The 24,480-nt window shown below is 49.1% G+C and overlaps 1 pseudogene; it reads left to right on the top strand.

Annotated features, from left to right (window-relative positions):
* Nucleotides 1–1,056: 1,056 nt before the first annotated feature.
* The window catches only part of LOC131397946 (elongation factor 2-like), a 136,449-nt pseudogene continuing 113,025 nt past the window's right edge, over nt 1,057–24,480 (top strand).

The following is a 24,480-nucleotide window of genomic DNA, read 5'->3' as shown; positions in this document are numbered from 1 at the left end:
GAACAAGGTGCTTACAAGATCCCTAGGAGGCCCAGAGGGGCAGGCTCTACAGGGCCGACACCCAGAACATCGCTGCAGGAGTGGCTCACCAGAGGGACTGTTGGCTACTTCTGCAACAGTGAGCCAGGGGGGAGATCAGCATGTCTCTTCCTGAGCACTATCTCCAGGTCTCACCACTTGGCAGAGGTATGGGGATAAAGAAGCGCCCCGACAGCTGCCATATCTGCACAAGCAAGACAGATGCCTCATTTCTTTCCCCATTTACCTTGACTGCCAGTCAAGTCCCACAGGAAAGTGTCCTAGCTATGAGGAGTCTTGGAAGTGGAGCGTTTAGCTCCCCACCCCCACTCCTGCAGTCAAGGAATACCCACTAAAAAGAGGCAGGAACAGACGCTGAGTGAACCAATCTGTGTATTTCCCACTGAGACCTGGTGTCTCAGAACTCTTAGTGTTGAAAGTGAAAGAAAACTCACCACAAACTGGCCAAGAATAGAGGGAATGTATTGCCTTACATAACTGAAAAACTCAACAAGTATGTTATCTTCAGGTATGGTGTGATCCAGCCACTTAAAAAAAAGTCACTGGAATCCAGTTTCTCTTGGCTCTGCTTTCCTCCCTGGCGTTTTATTCTCAGGCTCCACCTGGTGGTTAAATGACTTTTTTAAGTGTCCCACCTTCATGTCCCCCCAGCATCAGTTCAGTGGAAAAACACTGTTACTCCCAGTAGGCCCACACTCATCCTGGGTGCCATTCTCACTGGACCAGCTTGGATCACATGACATGCCATGAATTAATCACCTTCTCGGGGGCATTGGAAGGGCTGACTGGCCAGGCCTGGGTCATGTGCAATGTCCCTGGAACCAGAGGGTCCTGGAGCCTAGCTGGGCACGTGAAGTAACTGTGGGGGGGGGGAGCTTTCCCGGAAGAATAAAAATGTAGCCTGGAAGGTAGAATAACACAGCACAACACAACAACACAAAACAACAGCTGTTACCGCCTCTGACACCTTAGACGAGTCCCTCGACCTCTCTGACCCCAACGTGGCTTCCACGCACGATGGGAGGTTTGGACACAGACATCTCGAAGCTTCCTGGCAGACCCGACTTGCCTGGGTCCGAGGGTCTTCCCCAGCACTCCTCCCACACTGCCTTCACCGTTTCTCAGAAAACCCGTAGGTCGCAGGTAATTTCTCTTTCTTCTGGGTGTGGAGACGATTTTAGCACAGCCCTTTTGCATTTCCAACCTATTTCCTTGCTGCTTCCAGCCCACACTTCTCAACTCGCTGATGTATTTGTTTTGTTTTGCTTTCCTTTAATTTTAATTACACCTTCCAGGGCAGCATCACCAGAAGGTCTCATCAGCGGGTGGATTAGGATCGATGAGAAAGTTAAATGGCGACACAGATGACTGACCTCTGTAGAGTTCCAGGAGACAGAATCCCCCTCCCCGAAGGAAAACAACTCGAGTTCCATTTGCAACTGTTTATTTCTGGAACACACTATAGTAGTCACCATTAATTAATTGCCTACTCCATACAAGGCAATGTGATGAATGCTTTATGTACATTATCTTTAATCCTCCCAACATCCCTGACGGGTGTACATGTATTCTTATTCCCATTTAAAGACCAAGATTTGGGACTCAGACAGGCATTAATAGACAACAAGTGACTACTAGAACTGACCACAGACCAATCACTGCTAGATGCTGAGGGTCAAGCAAAAGAAAGAGACCCCCAGCTCCTGCCTCTCCAGAAAACACCCTGGAGAGAAGGACGTAGATGGCAAAGATGGGAGCGGTGAAGGCCCCAAACGAGGAACGTATGACCCTGTGGCACGTGAGGCTCAGTAAACGCTTCGTGGGGGCAGCATGACCCCCATCGGGGCTCAGAGGCTCCCCTTGTGAACAGCATCACGAAGTTCAAACACAGTTCATGAAAAACGCTCACTCTTTCTCTGATGTGTTGACACTGTCTGGGAGAAAACAAAACCGTGAGCATCAACCTCTCACTGAAGCCCGTTCTGGAGGCCCTTCTCTCAGTCCCAGGGGCCACCCACCCCTTCCTAAAAGACCTTGCACATCCTTCCTGCTACAGAGCTCTGGGTCAGCAACTTTTTCACAGTATATTTGGAAAAAGTAATAAAACGGTTCTCCCCAAAGGCTTTGCCAACTGCATGGTGTTATTTCAAATTAAAAAACAAAACAAGAAAGGAGACCAAGTTACCCGCTTGTGGAAAGGAAGGCACACACACACCACTCACAGGGTCCCTTCCAGGCTGCTCACAACCCCTCCCCACCCCTGCCACCCCCTGTGCAGGCCGAATTTCGTCCTCTGGAGGCTCCTGCGATTCTCTGAAGTCGCCGAGGTGTGAGGGTGAGGGGTGAAGCCTGCTGCAGCCCCTCAGTCAGTGCAAGATCTGCAGAGGCAACAACCTGCTCTCACCTCCTGATCTGACGCTGAGCAGTCCTGTGGGAGCGAGTGGGTTGACCTCTCCCTGCCTCTTACTCGTTTGTCAAGCGAAGAAGAGAATAATCCCTGTCTCGTTGCGTTAAGATACAGGGAGACAGTGCGCAAGAGTCGCTTGAGTGGCGCTGGTGCACGCTAAGAGCTTAGTGGTGGCCATGATTACTGTTGCCCTTGCTCCTAGCTAACTGATTTTCCCAGGCCTGTCACTGTTTCGTAGCACGCAAACCCACTGTGTCTGTCTACACCCGGAGAAGGAAGGAGCAGTGAGAGCAGCCGGCAGCACGGAGGGCTCTCTTGTCACAGGTGGAGACGAGGACTGGGCTTCCCGGCGGAAACAGGCCGTCAAAGAAACACCTGTGGGGGGAAATCAAGCTTCCATCTCACGTGAACCCACGCTGCCTGAGGTCCTCCGTGAAGACCTCGTAGGGAGGCTGAAAGGGGGACAGCGAGGTTGACTTCTGTGCACGGTTTTCCTTTGGGTACTGAGGGCTGAACAGCCCAAATTTCCCGGCAACGGGAACAGTTCTGTGAAAGGGTAGCACAAAAGCACATTCAGAGCATCCTTCTCTACACGTTCCCAGCATGACCTCCTAACATGGAGGCAAAGGATTATGGAACCAAGGAAAACGTGGAAAGTTGGTTATTTTAATTCTTTAAAATCCAAGTGTGCACAAAGGTGTTAATATATTTTTCTATAACATAACCTTTGCAGAAATGATCATTGTCGTTAACTCCAGGTAAATTTAATCCAGAAGTTTTCTTCTCCCCAGAGTAGCATCTAAATATGCAAGGCTCGTCTGACTTTGAAACATTCGTGTGGACGAGGAGGGGGTTTTATCCTTGGGCAGCCTCCGTCCACATGGACATCTGCGGAGCAGTCCGGTTCTCATTGGTCCTCAGGCACTGTGCATATGTTCTGAATGCCTGGAGCTCTGGGTCAGAGAGCTGAGCAGCCCTCTGTTGTGTTAACAAGGCCTGTTAACAAGGCCTCTTGTAGCCACTTTCTCTTCCCTCCAGGCCCTGGTCTTGAGCGTGAGGTCCTTCAGTGTCTGCCCTCTTGTGAGCCATGGGGCCTCTGTTTCTGCCCCCTAGCGGCCTGGGAGGGAGGCAGTGTCTGCACCGACCCGGGTTGCAGGGAGTACAGCATGTGCACAGCCCTGGCCTGCAGGAGCTGTGGTGTCTTCCCAGACCTGGGGTCTGAGGGACGAACCCGTCAGCACCATCCTGGGCCATGTGGGACTGTGGTGTCAGCGCAGGCCTGAGCGGGAGGGACGACCTCCTGTGTGCACACTCTGGGCTGTCAGGGGCCACCAGTTCTGCCCAGCCTGGGCTCTGAGGGACCACTGTGTCGACCCTAACATTCCAGGTCACTATCTTCTTGGTTTTGGGGAGATCCCATACCAGGGATGTGTGTGTTCACAAAGAAATGAGCATAAGTCCTGACTCAGGATTCCCCAACCTTTCTGGGATTTCCATTGCCTTTCTTGGGGGGCTGGGGCTCATAGTCCCATCTCAGGGACCGTTAGAATGTCGCGTCTCTTGCTTCCCCTCGGCTCCCTTGAGCCCAGCCCACTGCTCTCTACTGAGGGCAGTGAATGCGAAAGCGAGAGTGAGTGAGAAGGGGAACAGGGAAGAAACACAGGAGGAAGAGAGGGAGAGACTCGACGCCAGCCGCCCAGAGAACCGGGACTCCCTCTCCTCCCGCCTGCCTCCTCCAGAGGAGGGCCGTGCCCCCGGGGTTCCGGCCGGGAGGCCCCGCGCGGTTTCCGGGGGAGGCGCGCCCTCTCCGCCTCCCTGCAGGAAGGCGGGCCGCAGCCTGGGTTTCCCTCCCCGCCGCCGCTCCCAGCCTGCGACTAGTGGAACTGCTGCTCATGGTTTCCTGCCTGAAGCAGCGTGAGGACCCTCTCTGACGTCCTTACGGATCCGGACTGGGAACTCCAGTGGGGGAGGGGCAGTCACCGGGGTGGACCAGTCACAGAAGAGGGACAGTCACTGGGAAGGGCCACACAATGATGAAGGGCAACGTGCGGTGGGGAGGGCCATCTCCCACGGGAAAGCCAATCAGAGGAGAGTCGGTCACTGGGTGGACCAATAACAGAGGAGAGAGGTTACTGGGTGGGCCAATCACAGAGGAGAGACAGTCACTGGGTGGGCCAATCACAGAGGAGAGACTGTCACTGGGTGGGCCAATCACAGAGGAGAGACAGTCACTGGGTGGGCCAATCACAGAGGAGAGACAGTCACGGGAAGGGAGACCCAGTCGCAGGATGGAGCCAATTGTGGGGGAGAGGGTAGGGCCACGTGACAGAGGAGAGCGAATCAGCGGGAAGGACCACTTGAGGGGGTGGAGGGAGGGGCCGTTGCCGGGGAGAGCCGGGTTGTGGGCTCTCAAGTCCACCTAACCTGCGTGTGCTCTAGTTTGCTGTTACTCCAGATTTGGGGAGAAAGTGATGCCCCAGGTAGCAAAATGAGCTTGATTGGGGGAGATAAGAATTTAGGAAGAGATGAGAGCAGCAAAAGACGGGAGGATTAGGGGAGTGAGAAGGGAAAGCGTGCCGACAAGGATGCTGATGAGGACTGTGGAGGACTCTGCGCCCCGGGAGAGGTCATGAGACAGGAAGCGTGATTTACTTGCTCTTCTGGTTCTTCCTGAAACAGAGAAAATGTGGGAGGCCTCAGAGACCACTAGACACCATTTTAGAGAGACTCTCTTGGTGAGGCGGAGAGACTGAACAAATCAAGCCCTGGTGGGGGATTATTCCCAATATCGAAGAATTGGGAACAACCTCAACGTCTGCCTTTTAGAGATGACTAAAATAAATAATAGTACTATTGTTTTAAAACATAGTACTATTATTTTAAAAGACAAAAGTCTTTTGTCTTTAAGAATGTGAAAAAGGATAACAAAGTGTCACAGGAAACTATTCTTAAGTGAAAAGAAACAGGTTGAAAAATTACCTTGTAGGTCACCTGTGTCCCAAGTCTGGTCACGGCTCTCCTTCACCATGGCTCCTTCACCTCTCACCTGCCTCCTGCTTGACCCCTCCCTGCGCCCGCTGGCCTTCCTCTTCCTGCCATATGCCGTCCTCCAAACAGCAGCCAGAGAGATCATTTGTAAGACATAAATCACATCACCTCATCCCCTTGCTGAAAATCCTCCAGTGGCTTCCCACTGCACTTAGAATCCAGTAGAAATGCCTTCCTATGACCTACAAGTCCTGTTTGTCTGGGCCCTCCTACTTCTTCAGGTGTCTCTCCTCCCACTCTCTCGATGCACACTGGTCGCTGTGTGGTAGCCACACTGGCCTTCTGCTTGGTCAGTCTTCCAAGCGCAACCACTTAAGGCCTTTGCGCTAGCTGCTCCCCAACCCGGGATGCTTTCCCTGTAGATAAGGTCAGCCAACTGTGACCCACAGCTTGTTCTTGTACAGCTCAGGAGCTAACAACATTTTCATATATTTAGGGTTTTTTTTAAGGAGAAGATATGACAGAGATCCTGTGTAGCCCACAAAGGCTAAAACATTTACTCTATTGTGCTTTACGGGAAAAGTTTGCCAATCCCGTAGCTAGACCTTCGTGTGGGTGTCTCCTTCTTGTCATTTGGGTTTTAGCTCAGATGTTGACATGCCACAGAGGCCTTTCTTAACCTCCTTCAGCCTGACGTGACCTCCTTCCCCTGACCTGAAACACCCACTGTCCCTCAAACAGTAACAACAGAAATCATTGTTGAGTGTTTGCTATGTGCCAGGGAATGTTCTCGGTTCCTGAGACACAGCAACCGTGGAGTCTACAGCTGCGGGCAAGCGGCAAACAAAGGGGTAAGGGCTGTGAGGAGAAATGGGGTGTGCGGAGAGGGGCTGCTCATATACACTCGTCAGGAAGGGCCTCTCTGACAAGGCCATATTCGAGCCAGGACCGGAAATGACGACAGAGGAGAGTTTCATGCAGAGAGAGCCGTTAAATAATTGTGAAAAAGAGAATAACTAAGAGCCTGCCGCTGGTGGTGGCAGGTACTTGGGAAACAACAGGTCAAGGTCACTCAATTAAAGTGTGCAGATCATGTTTCACACACTCCTGCTGTTTTAATCTGGGATGTTTCTAACCTTAAGTGGTAAAATGTCCCCTTAAGTTGGTTTGTCCTTATGTTCAGCAGCGTTTTGGCAAACGACGCATAGATCTATATTTTTGAGTTTATTTGAGAAAAACAGGAATAAAAATTTTTTGAAATACCGTTGTAATATATCCTGAATGCCAAAGGCCAATTAACTCTTGCTAGAGTTGTCTTATTTTCAGCTTATCGTAAAATCTACCCCCTTTTCTAAGGAGAATAGTAGAATATCACCTCTTATTTGACTGAAAATTATATCTGTCTCATCATATCACTTTTTTTGGTAGCATTATTGTGTGAAATTCGCATTTGTGTGTTTATTTTCTGTGGCCTCCAGTGGAATGCCAGCGGCCTGTCTGCTTTGTTCACATTGGTGACTCAAGAGCCTAGAATAGGTTTTGGAACATTGTAGCCTACTCGCTAATGTTGAGTGTGTGTGTGTGTGTGCACGTGTGTGTCTATGAAGATTGTACACCAACAAGTTTATGGTAGTTTTCTCTGTACCGTAAGATTATGGGTTATTTACCTATCTACTTTTTTCTAGTGGTGCTACAATGAATATATATTATATATTACTTATGTAATGGCTCAAAAACTATCAATGGAAAAAAAAAGACTGCCATCCAGAAAAGGGAACCATACAGTCTGCTAAGCGTCCCAGAGCGAGAAGGGAGGGTTTTTACATACCATGCAGACTGTGCTTGACAGAGACCCAGAGAGGGTGAACCATTCATCCAACCACACAGCTAATGAGAGGCAGAGCTGAGATGCAAGACAGGGCTCCTGGGCCCTGAGCCGCTGGTCCCCTCTCCACACAGAGCCTGGCAGGGTTTTTCACTCCTGTCATGAAACTCTGGCTCCAGAGAATGACAGAGAGTCCTGCGTTTGTTTTGGGGCAGCAGAGAGAGGGGTAAAATCCCAAGAACTGGGACACAGAATGGGAATCCAGTACTGGTGGTCAAGCTCTGCACCCCGTCCATCACTTGGCTCCGTATTTGAGGAGCAGTTATAGCGGGTGCCATCGGTGCTTGCTCCCCTCTCTGCAGTGCTCACCATTTCTGTGTGCTCTGGTCTGACCCCCCATTTCTGTGTGCTCTGGTCTGAGCCCCCATTTCTGTGTGCTCTGGTCTGACCCCCCATTTCTGTGTGCTCTGGTCTGAACCCCCCATTTCTGTGTGCTCTGGACTGATCCCCAACAGGGAGGACCTGCGTTCTTTTGCCTGAAGACTTTCTCTGGCTGTCTGGACGGTATCAGGTTCAAAGTGCTGGGCAATCAACTGGGAGCAGCCCAAAAACGACTGACAGGAGTTGGTGGATGAATACCTCAGCTCCCTTGCCCCTCAGGTGGGGTACCTCTGTGTGTGTGTCTACACTGTCTCCCAGTCCTTTGGGTGGAGTACCTCTGAGTGTGTGTCTATACTGTCTCCCAGCGTTGCCCAGTGGATTCAGTACCAGTTGCCTACAGTGGTCCCTTACTGGCTGCCTTCCCCTCCCTGCCTACTTGCCTCCAGTTAAACCTCCTGCACTCAAATCCCTGTCTCAAGCCCTGTTTTGGGGGAAATATAAACCAAGACCATCTTGGGTCCACAAGGAAGATAGAGGCCCCTAAATGTGTCTCTTTCTGCTGTTCTCTCATAGCTGCTGTTCAAAGCCTGAAGCAAATTTGAGTTAATCCAACAGAAATTTATTGGGCATCTGTCAGTCACTTTATCAAGTGTAGAGACAGGCGAAAAGGGAAGAACGACACACGGTTGCTGATCTCGGGAAAACACCGTCATGTTGGGAGTGTGTAGCTTACGAACCTGAATGGAGAAACTACTGCCCAGTGCAAGGCGTTCCTTACATCAGTACTCACTCATTAGCCATGACTGTGTCCACTTATTGAGTATTGAACTGGGCACCAGAGGCTCTAAGGTGAAGGACAAGCCCCGGATCTCTCAGAGGTCCCTCGGGTGTGAGAGGCGCACGTGCAGAGCTTGTGTCAGAGTCGGAGGGTTTGGGGAAAGACAAATTCTAGCCAAGCCTGCGGGAGCCCAGAGAGGGCAAGGTGGTTCCTGGTGTTTGGTAAGGGGGATGGGGAGTGGTGGCCCATTTTTTCCCTCTATGCTATTTCTTTGCTGCAGTTTGGGATAGATCTTTACAGTGGCCCTGCCAAGGCCTCCACTGTCCTGTGGAAGTAGCCTATCCTGGTTATGAAGCTTCACTGAAAACTCACATGCACCCAAACTCAGTTTTAAATTATTAAAGATGAAAATTAATGAGATAATCTGTGTGAAATGCAAAGTTATATAAGTTGTATAAATTCAAAGAATAATGATTACTGTCATTTCTAATGCAGCCATTCATGTGTTCCTAATTGCTCAATTCTGCGGCGTTCATCAGGGCTTTTAACTTTTTGTTAAGTCCACACTCTCTGTTTCTCTTCCCAGTATGAAACTATCGGACTCCTTCACGACCTTCTCTGGAGAGAGGAGGCCTGGCAACCTGGCCTCTTCCCCATTACCGAGCAGGCGCCAGTTTGGTAAATGTGCCCAAAGCTCGTGGCTTGAGCGGCCCCTGCCGAGTCCCGGGGACCCAGCAGCCTTGGACCCCGCCCAGCCAGAAGGTCACTGCCGGCCTGCTGGGTTCCCTGCTCTGCACTTGGGGGCCGTGATTTCCTCCAGAATGACTTGGCTGTGGCCACTTTTTTGGCTGATTGGACCAAAAAGCCGCTGAGGCGGCAGGGCTCCCCCAGAGGGCTGGCGCCTTGTTTCACAGCAAGAGAATTTGTATAAATTTTTGTTAAATCCCACCATGGTTTTGACAACCCACCTTATGGAAGGGCAACTTCGTTTGCAGTTTCCAGGCTCCTGAAGGCCTTTATAGCTACCACCCCCTTTTTTAACATTATGTGAGAGCAATGATTATTTACAGGCACCATGTGGCAAATGATCTGAACAAGTGAAGGTTCCTTTTATAAACTATCTTTATTCTGGTAATTTCATGTGTTGGGATTTGTAAATTTAGAATTCCTTTGCATTGTTGTATACTTGCATTTTTAATCAATGGATTTTTATTGGGCATCTATTATGCCCTCAGCTCTGGTTACTCCCGCGAAGATGGATAAAGTAGGAGTTTGCTTTGAGGAGTTTATAACCTGGCAGGGAAGCCCGTGTGATTACCCGGCCTCTCTCTCCCTCGCAGCGGAAAGTCTGGCCAGTGGCCTTGATTTTACCCGTTAAGTATCTGCCCCCCGGGGGAGCTGCCCACGTAAGAGGGCTGTGCCCTTCTGCTCCCCAGCCTGTGTCTAGCACAGGGGCGGGCATGGAGCCACGCCCAGAAGACACTGCCTGACCAGATGGGAAAGGTGTGTGTGGATGCCTCTCCCAGGGCCAGTGCCACACACGGGGCATGTGGCGCAGGTGTGTGGGCTCAGGTGTGTTGGTTTGGGTGGAGTCTGGCCCAGCAGCTGGGGATGGGCAGCAATGATTCCAGACTCACTATGCCCCACCCCCCCACTCCCAGGAATTCCACCTTGCCCCAACCTGTTAGGTCAGCAGCAGGGTCACGCCCCTGCTCAGGATGCCCTGAGGGAGGAAACACATCCTCCTATAATCCTTTCCTTTCAAAATTAGCTGTATTCAAGTCAGCATTGTGTCAACCACAAGAAGTTGTGCAGAAATGCTCGTCACTGAGAGTGGTTCCAGAGTGAAGGACGAGTCCAAGCAGCCGTGTCAGAGCCGCACACCGTTAGAGGAAGCGTCTCTGCCTGACACCGGCCTTGCTTGTGAAGTGATGGGCTCTGGCTGCCAAGGCCTGGGACGCCCTTGTGTGTCCCGGGGTGTGCGGGCACCGTGCCCAGCGGCCTGTCTCAGGAATTCCGTGAGTCCTGGAGCCTGAGAGAGCTGTGACGCACTCATGCCCATTCGCAGATGAGATCACAGAGCTGCAGGGGTCTCCTAACCCACACAGAACCACAGCTCAGCATCAGTCAGTGTCACCTACCAGCCCAGTGCTGTGCTGAGCCTCCAGCTCCAGCATCGTGTTCCGGGCGGAGGAGGGCAGGGCAAGAGCGCCACCTACGGTACAAAAGTTAAAGACGCTCACTGCCAGGGCCCTGCGAGCGCAGGGCTGGCCTCTCTCATCCCAGCTAGTGTCTTCTCTTCCCTGTAAAACCATCCTGCAAGGCAAACATCATTATGTTCGTTTATCAATAAGGAAGGGAGCTTCAGGGAGGTGACTTAGCTCCCCGAGGAACACAAAGGATGCAGAGCCTGGAGTTGGACCCCAGTCCTGTCTTCCTAGCATCCTACAGCCCAGGGTCACACTGCTGGTGCATGACGGGGCCCGTGACGACCTCAGGGCCCCTTCTGCTGCACCGCCTCTCTGCAACAGCACAGATGCCAGGGGAATGGACACCGCCTCCCTCAGCCCCTGGAGGCTTGAATGTGCAAAGGGAAGCTGCCCCCCTCTCATGAGATTCTCCTGCTCAGCAGCATCAGCCAGCTCTGGTCTTCAGGCTGATCTCCCTAGCAGATGACAGGGGCATAGAGAGGTATCAGAGCTCACTTACAGGGACCAGGCAGGCCTGCAGCACTGTTGACAGAAGCTGTCCATATTTTTTTTTTTCTTTGTGAGGAAGATCAGCCCTGAGCTAACATCCGATGCCAATCCTCCTCTTTTTGCTGAGGAAGATTGACCCTGGGCTAACATCTGTGACCATCTTCCTCTACTTTATATGGTGCGCCGCCACAGCATGGCTAGACAAGTGGTGCGTTGGTGCGTGTCCGGGATCTGAACCTGCGAACCGCAGGCCTCAGAAGGGAGCATGCACACTTAACCACCACGCCATCAGGCCAGGCCCAGAAGCTGTCCATATTTGACCTGCACACAGAGTTTGGCTTTTGAGCCACACAGCTTCCTTCAGAGCCCAGCGCCTCAGTTACTCTCTCAATGGCTTTAGACAAGTTACATAATCCCTCTGTACTTGGGTTTTTTCACCTAGAAAGTGGGAGTAAAATTGGGGCCTAATAGGATTCACAGGCTTACATAAATTAATACATAGGGACATGCTTGCCAGAGCGCCTGCACTCCGTAATTGCTTTGTGTTTGCTATTATTCCTTGGCTAATAGACATATTTGACCCACACAGTGTTAAAATGTGAATTAATTATCAATATTTACGAACAAAGAAGTTCATGTAATAACACGGATTTCTAGCTCTTCATGAAAAATCAGGTGTTTTGCCAGTGCCGGGTTGGTCGGGCCAAGTGGCCAGCAGCTGCCCCCTGCGGCCAGGCTCTCCCCTCCCCGACTCCATGGCTCCTGCCTGAGTCTCTTTGCTTGTCCATGCCGCTCACCCAGCCTGCACAGGGCTTTGATTTAGTGTGTGCTCGCTGTGCACCTGGGGTGGGAGCTGGCGGGATACAGCCGCTGCCTTAGAGGTGAAGAAACAGGAGAGAAAGAGGTTAGGGTATGAATCTGGGAAACTGTGACCCAGAGGGCGGGGCTGGGGAGGATAGTGCCGTGCCTGGGGTGAGGCTAGGATGGAGGCCCTGTGTATGGTGGGGGGTCTTCTGATGGGGGAAGCCATAGGTCTCAGCCCAAAGCTCCAGCCAGGAGAATGTTGCCAGCTTGAAGGGGTGGTCTGCCCTCTGACACGCACTCACCTGCTGATTCACAGAACTTAAAGAACCCCGAGTACGCAGACACACATTCCGGTCATCGCCGGAGGATGGATCATGCAGAGAACACAAAAAGGAGGTCCCAGCACCATCCCCTGGCACAGGGCCTATTTGTCCAGCTGAATGAAATGCAGAATCCTCCTCCCATCCACAAGATCCTGCCGGTCTGGCCCCTGCCCATCTTCTTGGCCTTATTTCCTACCAGCTTCCACCTTGCCCGCCACGCGTCAGCCACGCCGGCCTTCTCTCTGTTTCAGGAACTTTCTCAGCTCAATTGCTTTTTCTTCTCCCCGGCTCATACTTCCACCACCTTCTCAGGGCTGGTTCCTTCTCAGTTACAGTGTCCACTCCTCAAACTGTCCCTGAACCCCTGTCCCCATCTCCTATCACATCGCTTTGATTCATTTTTGGGGGAACCTTATCAGTACCAGGAATTATTTCTTTTACTGACTTTCTCCCCTCAATAGACTACAGGTTCCCAGACAGGGCCTTGGTGCCTTGTTCACCTCTGATCTCCCTGTGCTGAGAAGAGCGTGGACACACAGTGGGTGCTCAACAAACAGGGCAGCATGCTCAGAAGAACAGTCTGCACGTCGAAGGTGCCCAGGATCCATGTATTCAGTGCATGGACAAATGGAAAAGAGTTTCATTTGAGAGACACACACATTTATCCAGCCAATTAATATAAGGAAATAAGTGCCACAAGAACAGTGCAAATAAGGCTGGGAGGGAGCACGGCAGGGGGTCCTTTGTTCTAAGAGAAAAGAGGCTTCTTGGAGAAAATGGCCTGTGGCCTGGATTGGGGGAAATCCAGAGAGAAGGCAGCAGACCCAAACTCCTGGGATCAGTGTCACTCAAGCAGCCTCCCGTCTGCCCCAAAATGCCCGTCAAAACTCTCTTGAGAAGGCCTTCCAAATTCCACAAGTCTGAAGAATGTTCCTTCTGCCTCATGGCAATGAAAACAAAGAAGAAATTAAGACATTAAGCAACTTTGCACATTTCTCTGCCCTTTTGAAACACATTCAATACGATTTTATGCCATTGGTTATTACAGTGCTCTGCTCAATTGATTTATATTCCACTTTAGGAAGCTCCGCATTCTATTTTCTACGAAGGTGAGCCCTTTCTATTTGACTAATGGTTGCCTACATGTAGCATTTGTGGCCAGTTCTGGAAATTCAGGCAAGTTGTTCTTGCACAGGAATACAGCTTCCCTCTGACAATACCGTTTCTGTGAGAAGTCAGATGTTATCCTAATGCCGTTCTATCCCACTTAGGTCCTTTTTCAGGAGTGTCAAAGCCTGCTACAACAGGAAACAGTCTTTAATATTCTGTACACACATATACACACACGCGCACATGACAATTGATGAAGAAATCTGGGTGTGAGGTACCCCTGCCCTTCACTCTGCGGTGGCGTCAAGAGTTCTCTGGCCTGTGACACGCTCTGCTCCTCAGTTCTCTTTCCCTGTCTTAGGTCTCTTTTTCCTCATATACTGAGTTGCGGATGTGTGTGCAAGGGATGTAGTAAGACAGTCCCCTCTGGAGAACCCCACAGGAAGCAGGAGAAGCAGGACCCAGAGGGGAAGATTCTGAGGAGGCTCTGGAACATGAGTAGCCCCGGGAGACCGTGGGTGGGGCATGAACCCCCTTCCAGTCTCTGCTCTGGAAGGTCACTTGGCTCTAGCCTGAGGCAGGGCTCCAGCTGCTGGAAGCTAAAGAAAACGGAAGTCAGGGGGAGGGATCCTTGAGGATGCAGGCAAAACACCAACAGTATCCTTTATACTCCTTGTTCTCTGTTCTCTTCTCCTTTCCCTTTTTTTTTTTTTAATTTCCAGGGGCAGGGAGATTAATGCCAATAGTCCTGGCTGAGTTTTAATTGCTTTTAATTTTTCCCCAAGAAGACCAACTGACACAATCCTCATTTTACTCATGCAGAATCTGAGGCTCAGAAAAGCAAAATAACATACTTAACATAGGACAAGTTGGTGGCAAGGCTGGGTTTCGGTCAGCTCGCCGTCCACTGTCCCATGTGGTCTCTGAGCGGCCCTGAGCGCCGCGGCTTCCCTAACTCAGATGCTGCCGGTGAGGAAGCCGCTCGAGCCGCTCAGGCATACGTGATGTTAGTGTGCACAATATGCACATTGCAATGCCACCTGATTATGACCTGTTTAATGATGTCACACACCTGCGGGCGGCCCTGGGACGTGTCTTGCCCTGGCCCCTGCAGTAGATCCTGTGATCTGACAGCTTCACTTTAATACATCTAATAAAACTAAATGGCATCATATAAAATTAAAGCCATAATTAAAAATTGATTTGCATGTACTGTCTGCCAGCCTCAGTATCTACCGTAGTATCTTAAACACTAGTTATATAGCTTTATTGATTGGAAGAAAGATAAAGTGCAAAATAAAACCAGCAAGCTAGCTGTCCGTAGATGAAAGCAGCAAGACTGTCAAATTGCAAATGCTACAACCAAGTGTGAGATCTAATGTTTTAGAAGTGTATGTTGGCAAAGGGAAGTCAGGGCAGGAGATACCGACCTGACAATAAGTGTGCCCTCGGGACCCCTCACAGAAGAACAAACATGTGCTCTAGATGTGGGATGTGGGGGTGGGGGAGTTAACCACGGGGGAGGCTGCCATTGCATAAAAAGTCCAATCGTAAGTGTCAAACAAAAACTAAGTTTTTCCTTGCAATGAAATAGAGGGAATCACTGTTCAGAACCCACCTGGTCGTCTCTTTCTGTCGGGCTTTTTGCTCACAGGGAACTGCAGAGGAACAGCATGTTTTTGGTTCAGGCGGAGGAAAAGGACGTCCCACTTTGTTCCCAGAGAGCTCATTTTTGGTAAACTTCCTGTAGGGCTGGTTTTCAATGTTTTGATTATTTCTTTCTCCATTAATAAAGAAATGTCTGATTTTCTGTTTGCCGTCATCAGTTCTACTAAGGCAGAAATAAAAGGATACATTTTGTGTCTGCTCCCCCCCAGCCCCCAAAATAATCCTTAAATTGGGTTTATGCGAACAGGGAGCTAGGGAATTCTAGAGGGTGTTGGGCCTTGGATTTCCTTAGGGCAGCTGAGCTCAGACCAGATGGGGAAACGAGCAACAGAAATGGAGGCAGACCTAGACCTCCCTCAATCAAGGAGGAGTCACTGCTTTCCTCAGCCAACTGACAACTGCCGCCGTTTGCCTACCGCCGCCTGTCCCAGCTGTGGTGCTAAGCGCTGCACAGAAATGGTCTGGTGAGACGGGCCTTGCTCTTATCCCCTGAAATGTACGATGAGACCAAGGCTCAGTGTATGGGTGACTTTTCCCACGGCAACAATTTAGTAAGGCAAGACTGGGGATACAAACCTGGGTAGCCCCCTTCTGCCTCGAATGTTGCTCATTCCTCAAGTTCTTCTCTTTGAATCAAAATTGTTTAGAGATGCCAGTGTTAGAGAAAGAATCAGGAATGTTCAGTGGGCTATACCAACTCAGGCAGGGAAGGGGCCAACCTTAAAATCAATCAACATTCGATGCTGCCTCACTGCAGACAAAACACTAGAGGGAGTTTTTACTTGGGCTTCCGTATTGCTTTAGAGCTTTTAAAGTACTTTCCTATCCTCCTCTCATTTGCAGCTCTGATTGACAGCGGAGGAAACTAAGGCTCAGAGAAGCACAACCACATGGCTATAGTTACATGGCTGTAGTTACTCCTGAATGAAGTGGCAGGTCCAGGGCTTAAACTTCTGATGTCAAATACAAAGGCTTACACTTGGTGTTTCCCAAAGAAGATCTCAAAGACATGGGGAAACGGTGGCTGTATGCTCTCAAGCCAGCTTTTGATCTAGCTGAGGGGAAAGCCCACCTGTACACCCATCCATCCATCCACATATTTTCTTATTATGTCTCGGGCATGGTGCAAATCTCCCCTGGGAAGGCAGCAGTGAAGCAAGCCACACAGTTCCTGACTCACACAGGTGATGATCTGGTAAAGAAGTGAGAGATATAAGTCAGTACAAGTGTGATGAGCTTCACAGACAAGTCACCTCGTGTTGTTTGTTACAGGGCAAATGAGTAATGTCTTATGGCAAGACATTGCAGGATTAAAAAACCCCACAGTGCTCTTCTTTATAGCTAATATAATCCCGCAAACCCAAAGGTGGACTTGAATTCACATGGTTAAATTAGGCACAGCCTTTACTGGAGGCAAATTAAGCACGTTTGGCCTCAGTTTTTCTCATGTGTGAAGGAGTAATCATATCCATAAGCCAGGAAAGTGTACAGCTCACACTCTGACCCACTGTTACCGTCCAATGAGGACCACCCAGATCCCAAACCCTCCTTCAGTTTTACCCCAGAGAAGAGTTTTTGAACTCGGTGGAAAGAGCACTTGTGTTAAAACCTGACAAAATCAAATTCAATTCCATGCTGCGCAGTTTGCTGTCTGCTTGGCCTTGGACCAGGTACTTCAACTCTCAGTCTCAATTTCCTCAACTGTAACATGGAAACTAAAGACTACTTTGTAGTCACTATGATGATTAAGGGAGATGCCATCGTGTAAAGCCCTCCTCCTCAAAGCATGATCAATGGAGCAGCGTCTTCTGAATCGCAGGCGAGCTTGTTGGAAACACAGGACCTTCGGCCCCACTGCGGGCCTGTGTATAAGAATCCACATTGTAACTATGTCCTGGATGATTCATTTGTACATGACAGTTTACAAGCACATTGTACTGGTTTCTCTTGCTGTGTAATATAGTACTACAAGTTTACCAGCTTAACATAACACAAATGCATCATCTTATAGTTATGGAGGTCTGAAGTCCAAAATCAGGCTCTTCAGTCTAAAGTCAAGGTGTCAGCAGGGCTGGTTCCTTCTGGAGGCTCCAGGGGACAATCCCTTTCCTTGCCTTCCCCAGCTTCTAGAGGCTTCCCACATTGCTTGGCTCGTGGCCCCATCCTTCGTCTTCAAAGCCAGCAGACAGCAGAGCATCATCACGTCTCCTTCACTGACTCTGTGCCCATCATCCCTTCTCCTTCTCTGACTCTGAGCCTCTTGCCTCCCTCTTACAAGGACCTTTGTGATTGCACTGTGCCCGCTCAAATAATTCAGGATAATTCCCCGTCCCAAGATCATGAACTTAATCACATCTGTTACTGCACTTAATCGTGTCTGCAGAATTCCTTTCACTACATAATGTAGCATATTCACAGCTTCTAGGGACTAGGACATGGATGTCTTTGGAGAGCTGTGATCCAGCCTCATACACCTTCACAGAGGTTGGCTAGTATGGTTATGGTTACTACCCTCCCTCCCACCCCAATCTTCAAAGAAGGTCTTCATTAACCACAAGTGCCCATTTGGTAAATATTCTGGTTAATCAAATTTTTCATACCTACCACCAGCGCTCTGTGTATTAGGCAGAGATTGCCTTGCTCGGAAATTGCCTTGTTCAGGAGATTGTAACAGGAGTCAAATACAGCAGTCAGGCTCTCAGGATTTGGAGTAACAAAATGTGGGTTCAAATCCTGATGCTCCCACTAATCAGCAGTGTAGTCTCAAATTCCTCTACTTTTACAAGCCTCAGTTTCCTCCTTTTTAAAATGGAAATCAGAGCCTACGTCAAAGAGTAGGGGAGATTTAAAGAGAGTGGGAGGTCCTGGCAGCACTCGGGGACCAGCCGAGTCTCTGTTTATTCTCTCACGGGTCCCCTCTGAGGGCCGGTGTGGGGCTGGCCCGGAGCCAGCGTGCAGATGTCCCTCAGCTCTTCTCTGGTGCACTAGAAATCACTCCCACACGCGCTCTTCCTCGGTGGGCGAGGCCCCACCCTGGACCTGCCTTGAGAATTCTCCGGGTCATGGGTTTCTAGCTCCACATGCCACAAATCCCTGGTGTGCTCTGACTTTTCTGGCTTGTTGGTAAGGGCACTCCGTGACCCCAGCCTGGGATTCCCGGCGGGGTCGGGACACACGGCCCCAAGACGGGCCGACAGCAGGATTCCGATTTCACGGGGGAAGTAACGATGCTGAATTGGCCAAGAAAGAGTCCAAGGGGGATGCTGGCGTATAAAGTCGGGCGTCGAGCTGATCATTGGACAGACACGTGGCTCCAGACCTGCCGTCTCCTGAGATCACCTGGAAAAGTGCCCCGTGAAGCCATGGCATCTTAGAAACAGACTCTTAACTTTCTCACCTGTGTGCCATTTGCTCCTTCTCACTCTCTACCTCTCTGCACCACAGCACACGGGCGTTCCTTCCCTGTGAGAATGTTCCGGGGAATTCCCCAGAAGCTGGCACCTCTGTGTCTGCACGGTGGGCTGAATGGTCTGCTGTTCTAAGGCAGTTGCCCTGCTTTCAAAGCTACCAATAAGATAAATTTGTAAAAGTACAAACGTTCCAGGAAGTCACAGTCTACCTTCTGGGAAGTCACTGGGTGACTGGTTAAGGACAAAGACAATTAAAATCAAATCAAGGAGATGAAGCTCAGGAAGGTCATTTGGCTGTGGTCCTAGGCCAAATGCTAACACAAGTTTTTAAATTGTTTTCGAAACAAAAAGACTGCTATTAGCCTTGTCTCCCTCCAGTGGGAGGGAGGGAGTGACTGGCAGGGTGGGAGTGGGAGGAAGGTGTGATCTTCTGTCATCACTTTCAGCTCTCTGACGTCCAGAACTGAACTGTGGTCTGCTGCATCAAGCAGGCATGTGGACTGAAAGCTTTAGAGGTGGTCTCAGGAGGCAGAGGACGTTCTCTCAGCAAAGTGCTTCTCCAAGTTGTGGCATCTCAAGCAAACTCTTCTGTTAGAGCCCACGTTCGGATTCAGGGGCAGCTTATTGAGAGTGTCTTTTTGAGCATCATTCCATGGGCCTGGGGTGGTTTTGAGCCCAGGTAGGTGGAGAAGTTGCGATCTAAGTGGACATCTGTGACCTTTTGTTTGCCTGTCCCACATCCCTTCCTTCTGGAAGCTACCCTTTTCCAGCATGGTGGCATACTTAATCCAAAGGCCCCTACTGCCTGACCAGGGCCACTCTCCTGGACACAGTGATTGGCCATATGAGCATGCATGTACAGGCGTGTATGTGTACGTGTGTGTGCGCATCTGACCCAAATAGAGCCAGTGGGATCCTTTGGGAGAGGTTGTCTTGGGTATTAAAAGAAAAAGCATTCTGCTTCTACTGAGACTGTGAGCTAATAGGATGGAATATGCTAGAGATTCTTGTGGTCAATTCTGCATCAAAGAGAAAGAGCTTGCCAGAGAATAAACCCAGCAAGGAAGAAACAGCTAAGATGTGAAAAGAAACTGAGTCTTATAATTTTGTTTAAGTTCCTGGATCCAGCCATACCTGAAACCCCTAGATTTTTAGTTATAGGAACCAATAAATTTTTACTTAAGCCAAGTTGTTTAGTTGCAAATGGCATAAAACTAACTAAGTCCAGACAGATACAAGCTATTCTCCTCTCAGTTTTCACATTGTCTGGAATTCTTTACACCCTCATCAAATCCTTCAAGGAATAGCTCAAGCTCCATCCTTCCCAGGAAGACCTCCCTGACCACTTAAACCTCCAGGGTTCCTTATCTATACTGAACTTAGACTGCAGGTTTCTATCAGGCAGGATATAGACAGGAAACAGAATGCACCCCAGGGGGTTCAAGAGAAGAGAATTGAATGAGGGACAACTTACAGTGTTGTGGGTAGGGCTAAGAGAACTGACAAGAGATGCTGAAGCAGCTGGAGACTAGCCACAAAGTGCCCCATCCCTTGGGATGAAGGCTTACAGGGAGGAATGGAGTCACTAGAGCCCAGGGAGAGCTTGACGCATTGAGAAGAGACTGTCCCACCAGAGCTGTGGTCATGGAGGAATCAGCCACGGCCAGAAACGTGGGTCTAAAGCAGGGCCGGATTACAAAAAGAAGCACCTTCGCCGCTCTCGCCCAGCCGTTGCAGCGCTTGACAGGGCCTTCCCTTGTTGACACCAGATAAGAAGCCAGAAGGGAGGAAGCCCCGGTACAGGGGCCTGCAGTGACAGGCCTGGCAGCACAGAAGGTCCGAGAGGGACGCAGCCTGGACTGGGGTGGGGCCCCGGAGGGCATCCAGCAGTGCGTTGAGGCCTCGACTCCTGGTTGGTAGCAGATGTTGTACGGTTCTTCATGGGAATAAGTGGCTGGCGTCCACCTGAGGACTTATGAGGCCAGTGACTTGGTCCTCAAGGTTCAGCTCATGGTACGAAGAACAGGCACCCTGCTGAGAGAGGTTGGCAGGCCTCAGTTTCCTTACCTAGTGTGTGGGAAGAGCTGGGCGGGAGAGCGCTCCGAAGGACTGACATTGGCATGAGTTTTAAGTGAATTTGTGCAAACCAGTTGTTTTCTCAGGAGGAAGAAAGGACTCCATGGGCAACAACTTTGAGTAATTTACTCCTAATGGTCTGGAATTTGATTCCTGAAATCAACTGAGGCAAGCAAGGGCCAGAAGGAGGAGGTGCTGAGGCCAGAGAGACAGAGCATGTGCTGTTTCCTGAAGTGGGCAGGCAACTGGCCCCGGGTCAGTGAGATTTCCAGGTAAATTCACACATTCTTGCATCTTGCAGTTGGCACCCTCCAATTCAATAACGTTGGTTTTTTTTGTGTGTGTGTGTGAGGAAGATCAGCCCTGAGCTAACATCCATGCCAATCCTCCTCTTTTTCCTGAGGAAGACTGACCCTAGGCTAACATCCGTGCCCATCTTCCTCTACTTTATGTGGGACGCCGCCACACCATGGTTTGACAAGCCGTGCGTCGGTGCGCGCCAGGGTTCCGAACCCGCTAACTCGGAGCCACGGAAGCGGAGCACATGAACGTAACCGCTACGCCACTGGGCCACCCCCAATAACGTTGCTTTCTTGTAGACGGCAGCTTTCTCTTCCATCTTCTCCTGGCAGCCTGTGTATAACCGTTCCACTTCCTAACTATTTCCTCTTCACCTCTTGGCCAAAGAATAACTTCCCCAGCTTGTCGTTTCTGAGCAAGCCCCACCTTTGGACCTCCCTTTGGGCAGAGCCATTCTGCATCTCCTGGGCTGGAGAGGAAAGAACGGAGAAACAGGGAGCAGCAGTCCCAGCCTCATTTTGTGGCTGGTCTGCAGCCCCATCAGGCAACATTCATAGAAAGTGACAAGCAGAAATTAGCCCCTATTGATTTTATTTCCATAACATCTGAAAAACAATCCTTACCAAAGACGTCTTTCAAACATCTCTCTGCCAGAAAATATAGGGTTCTGTCTCGGAGAAAATATGTTTCTGAATACACATCCAAAACAATTTCTACAAAAAGCAGAATCCAAATCAATATGTCCACAGTTTATGCCCTTCCTTGCCTTCGTGAAGATATGCAACTTAATTTGCAAGCCTTCTGCCCTACAAGTGAAATTGCCTTTGATGCTGACTGGATCAGAACCGCTCATTTCAGACGCATTATACATTACACAATATCCCAAATGCCAGCTCCCACCCACCAAACCGGCAGAGCAGGAGTGCTTTCAACAGTAAATTACGTCTATTTACTTCAATACAGTAGAAAAAGAATTTGAAGCATTAGGAATTCTTTTGCACCTGAAGATAATTACAAGTAAGTAGACTGAGTCCGGGGTTGTGGCCAGCTTCACTCAGGGAGGCTGAAGACTTTAAAGGGATTTAAGGGGAAAAAGATAAGGTTCTTGCTAGAGCTTAAAAAGTTACAAATAAATAAACACACATGCACAGCAGGTTCTAAACGTTTTCATAGTATGGGAAATCAGTTGCGCTGCTTTTATATTAGGACAATTAAAAATGCTTAGCAAACAGTGTTTAAAGTCAAACCAAAGAGAGGAAGAGAGTGCCTTTGTGGTTGAAAGTCGTGAAGCAGTTGGGAAAGTAGAACTCTCTTCTTCATATAATGGGACTTTTCAATTCAATTAACTTAATTGAAAAAATACACAATGAAAAATTTGACATGAGATTGACAAATTGAAATAGTCTTGGAAAAGCTCCATCTGTTCCAAAGTCGGGGGGAGGAGGAGAGGACATGCCCACACAGGTCCAGAGCACACTGTGGAGCCCTGGTCGCAAGAGCTGCTAGGAGTTCTGAGGATCAAGGCCTTGTGGCCAACTAATACCAGGAGGCACTGGGCTCCTCGCTCGAACTTCGCAGATTTGCTATGCTACGTGCATGATGGACCCTCAAGAAGCACCGCGTTACACGCCCTTTCTTTGATGGCTTGGACCGTGGAATCCTTCTGTTACCTGACATCTGGGCACACACTTGGGCCCACCCAGCCCGGCCCTCTGCAGGGCCCCGTGTGGTGGAGTGCCCACTGCCCAGCTCGGCCATGAAGGCCGCCAGCCCTCACCATCTGCCACCGAAGGGCAGCATCCTTTGGAAAGGCCAGGCCTTCGGTTTCAGCCTCTTGGCAGATGGGAATTTCTGGGCTGCAGGATTGCCCTCAGAATTCTAGGGGAAGGGGACGTTGGAGAAGTCTGGAAGGCAGTAGGAGGATTTGTGGCGCAGAGGCCAAGGGGCTCGCCAAGGTCCGACTTGGCAGCTCTGCTCACAGGATTCTACGGTGCCGCTGATTCAGACTTGGATCCCAAACATAAGATTCCATCCCCACTGTGAACAGGCATGTATGTTCCCCCAGGAAAAGCAGGGTTGGGACAGGCATCTGATTCTGATGGACCATTTCTCGTGGGCCAGACCTTGTTGCCTAAAAAATGCACTTTCATTTCCAGGGCTGAATGGTTGAAACTCAAGAGCAATCAAATGTTAGTGATTGGCCCTTCGTATTAGGGCTTGGAGGGGGCAGGAGGTAATTCATAAAAATGCAACAAGACTTGCTATATTATTTTAGCTAAATTATTTGAAGTCCTCATGTAAAATAAAAATCCAGCACCCCTTATAAAAAGCAGGAAAAAATATGTTACTACTAATAAATTTTATGCTATGTGTATTTTCCCACATTAGAAAAGCAGAGAAGAATGCTGTTACATGTCCTAAAATATAAAGACTTATCCTTTAAAAATAATGTTATTTATAAAGCATAATGGAGTAATAATGATACTCAACAATACAAATTTACGAATCACAAAAAATCATATTTTTGTGCCATAATTTTATATAATATAATTTGTCATTAGTGCCGTCGAGTGGATTCCGACTCCTAGTGACCCTGTGTACATACAGCACAGTGGAGCCCTGCTTGGTCTTTTGCACCATCCTCTCATCTTCCGGAGCTCTGTCAGAAGATGCTCTGCTGCTGTTCCCAGGGTTCTTGTGGCCAAGTTTTTCAGAAGTGGGTGGCCAGGTCCTTCTTCCTCTGTCTTAGTCTGGAAGCTCTGCTGAAACCTGTCCACCACGGGTCACCCTGCTGGTATTTGCGATACCGATGGCATAGCTTTCAGCGTCACAGGAACACGCAGCCACCACAGTATAACTGATTGATGAGTGACGTGGTTCCTAACCAGAAATGAACCCAGACTGCAGCAGTGAGAGTGCCCAGTCTTAACCACTGGACCACCAGGGCTGGGCATAATATAAAAAATAATAATAATTTATCAGTGTGATATTTTCATTGAAGATTTTTCTAGCTCACTTTTTTGCAAGTTTACTTATTAGGTCATCAGAAATTTCACTTTTAGCAACTACATTTCCAATTGATATAATTGGAATCAACATGAAATGCAAGATCACAAATAATTTTTGACAAGTTTAATTTTGAAAAGAATTTTTCTGCTAATTCAGTTCTTAGTAGAGCTGTTAAGAATATTTTATAGGCTGCAATAACATTAAGATAGACTTCTGAAAAATTATTTAGTGCATCTAAAAGCCGATGATTCTGTGGCACAATTTTTTCTAAAAAGATTAACTTTTCATACAAATCAACTGTGTGTAACTCTGAGGTTCGTTATAAATGTCAATTCATACATGTCATTTTAGTGCTTCCTCTGACATCCCTGTGCCTTATGGGAGACCAAGCAAGAAAACGAAAGTCATCTTACGATTTGTGTATAATTCAAAATGTCTGTTTTTATATTCTACCATTTTCTTCAATTATAAAAAACTTTCAAATTATCTCCCTCATTAGGAGATACTTTATATGAAACATCATATGGAAATGGTGCTCTTTTATGCTAATGTGAACATCTTTAATTTTAAGTTCCATTTCTAAGCCTGTGGATATCTTTGCAACATTGTAGGGGTTTTCAAAACTTCAAAGCTTTAAAATTTCACCTAGAGTTCTTTGAAGAA

Source organism: Diceros bicornis, chromosome 34 (assembly GCF_020826845.1).
Source record: "Diceros bicornis minor isolate mBicDic1 chromosome 34, mDicBic1.mat.cur, whole genome shotgun sequence".
Classification (NCBI taxonomy): Eukaryota; Metazoa; Chordata; class Mammalia; order Perissodactyla; family Rhinocerotidae; genus Diceros; species Diceros bicornis.
The sequence above is the reverse complement of the archived record's forward strand: the minus strand, read 5'-3'. Positions and strand labels throughout refer to the sequence as shown.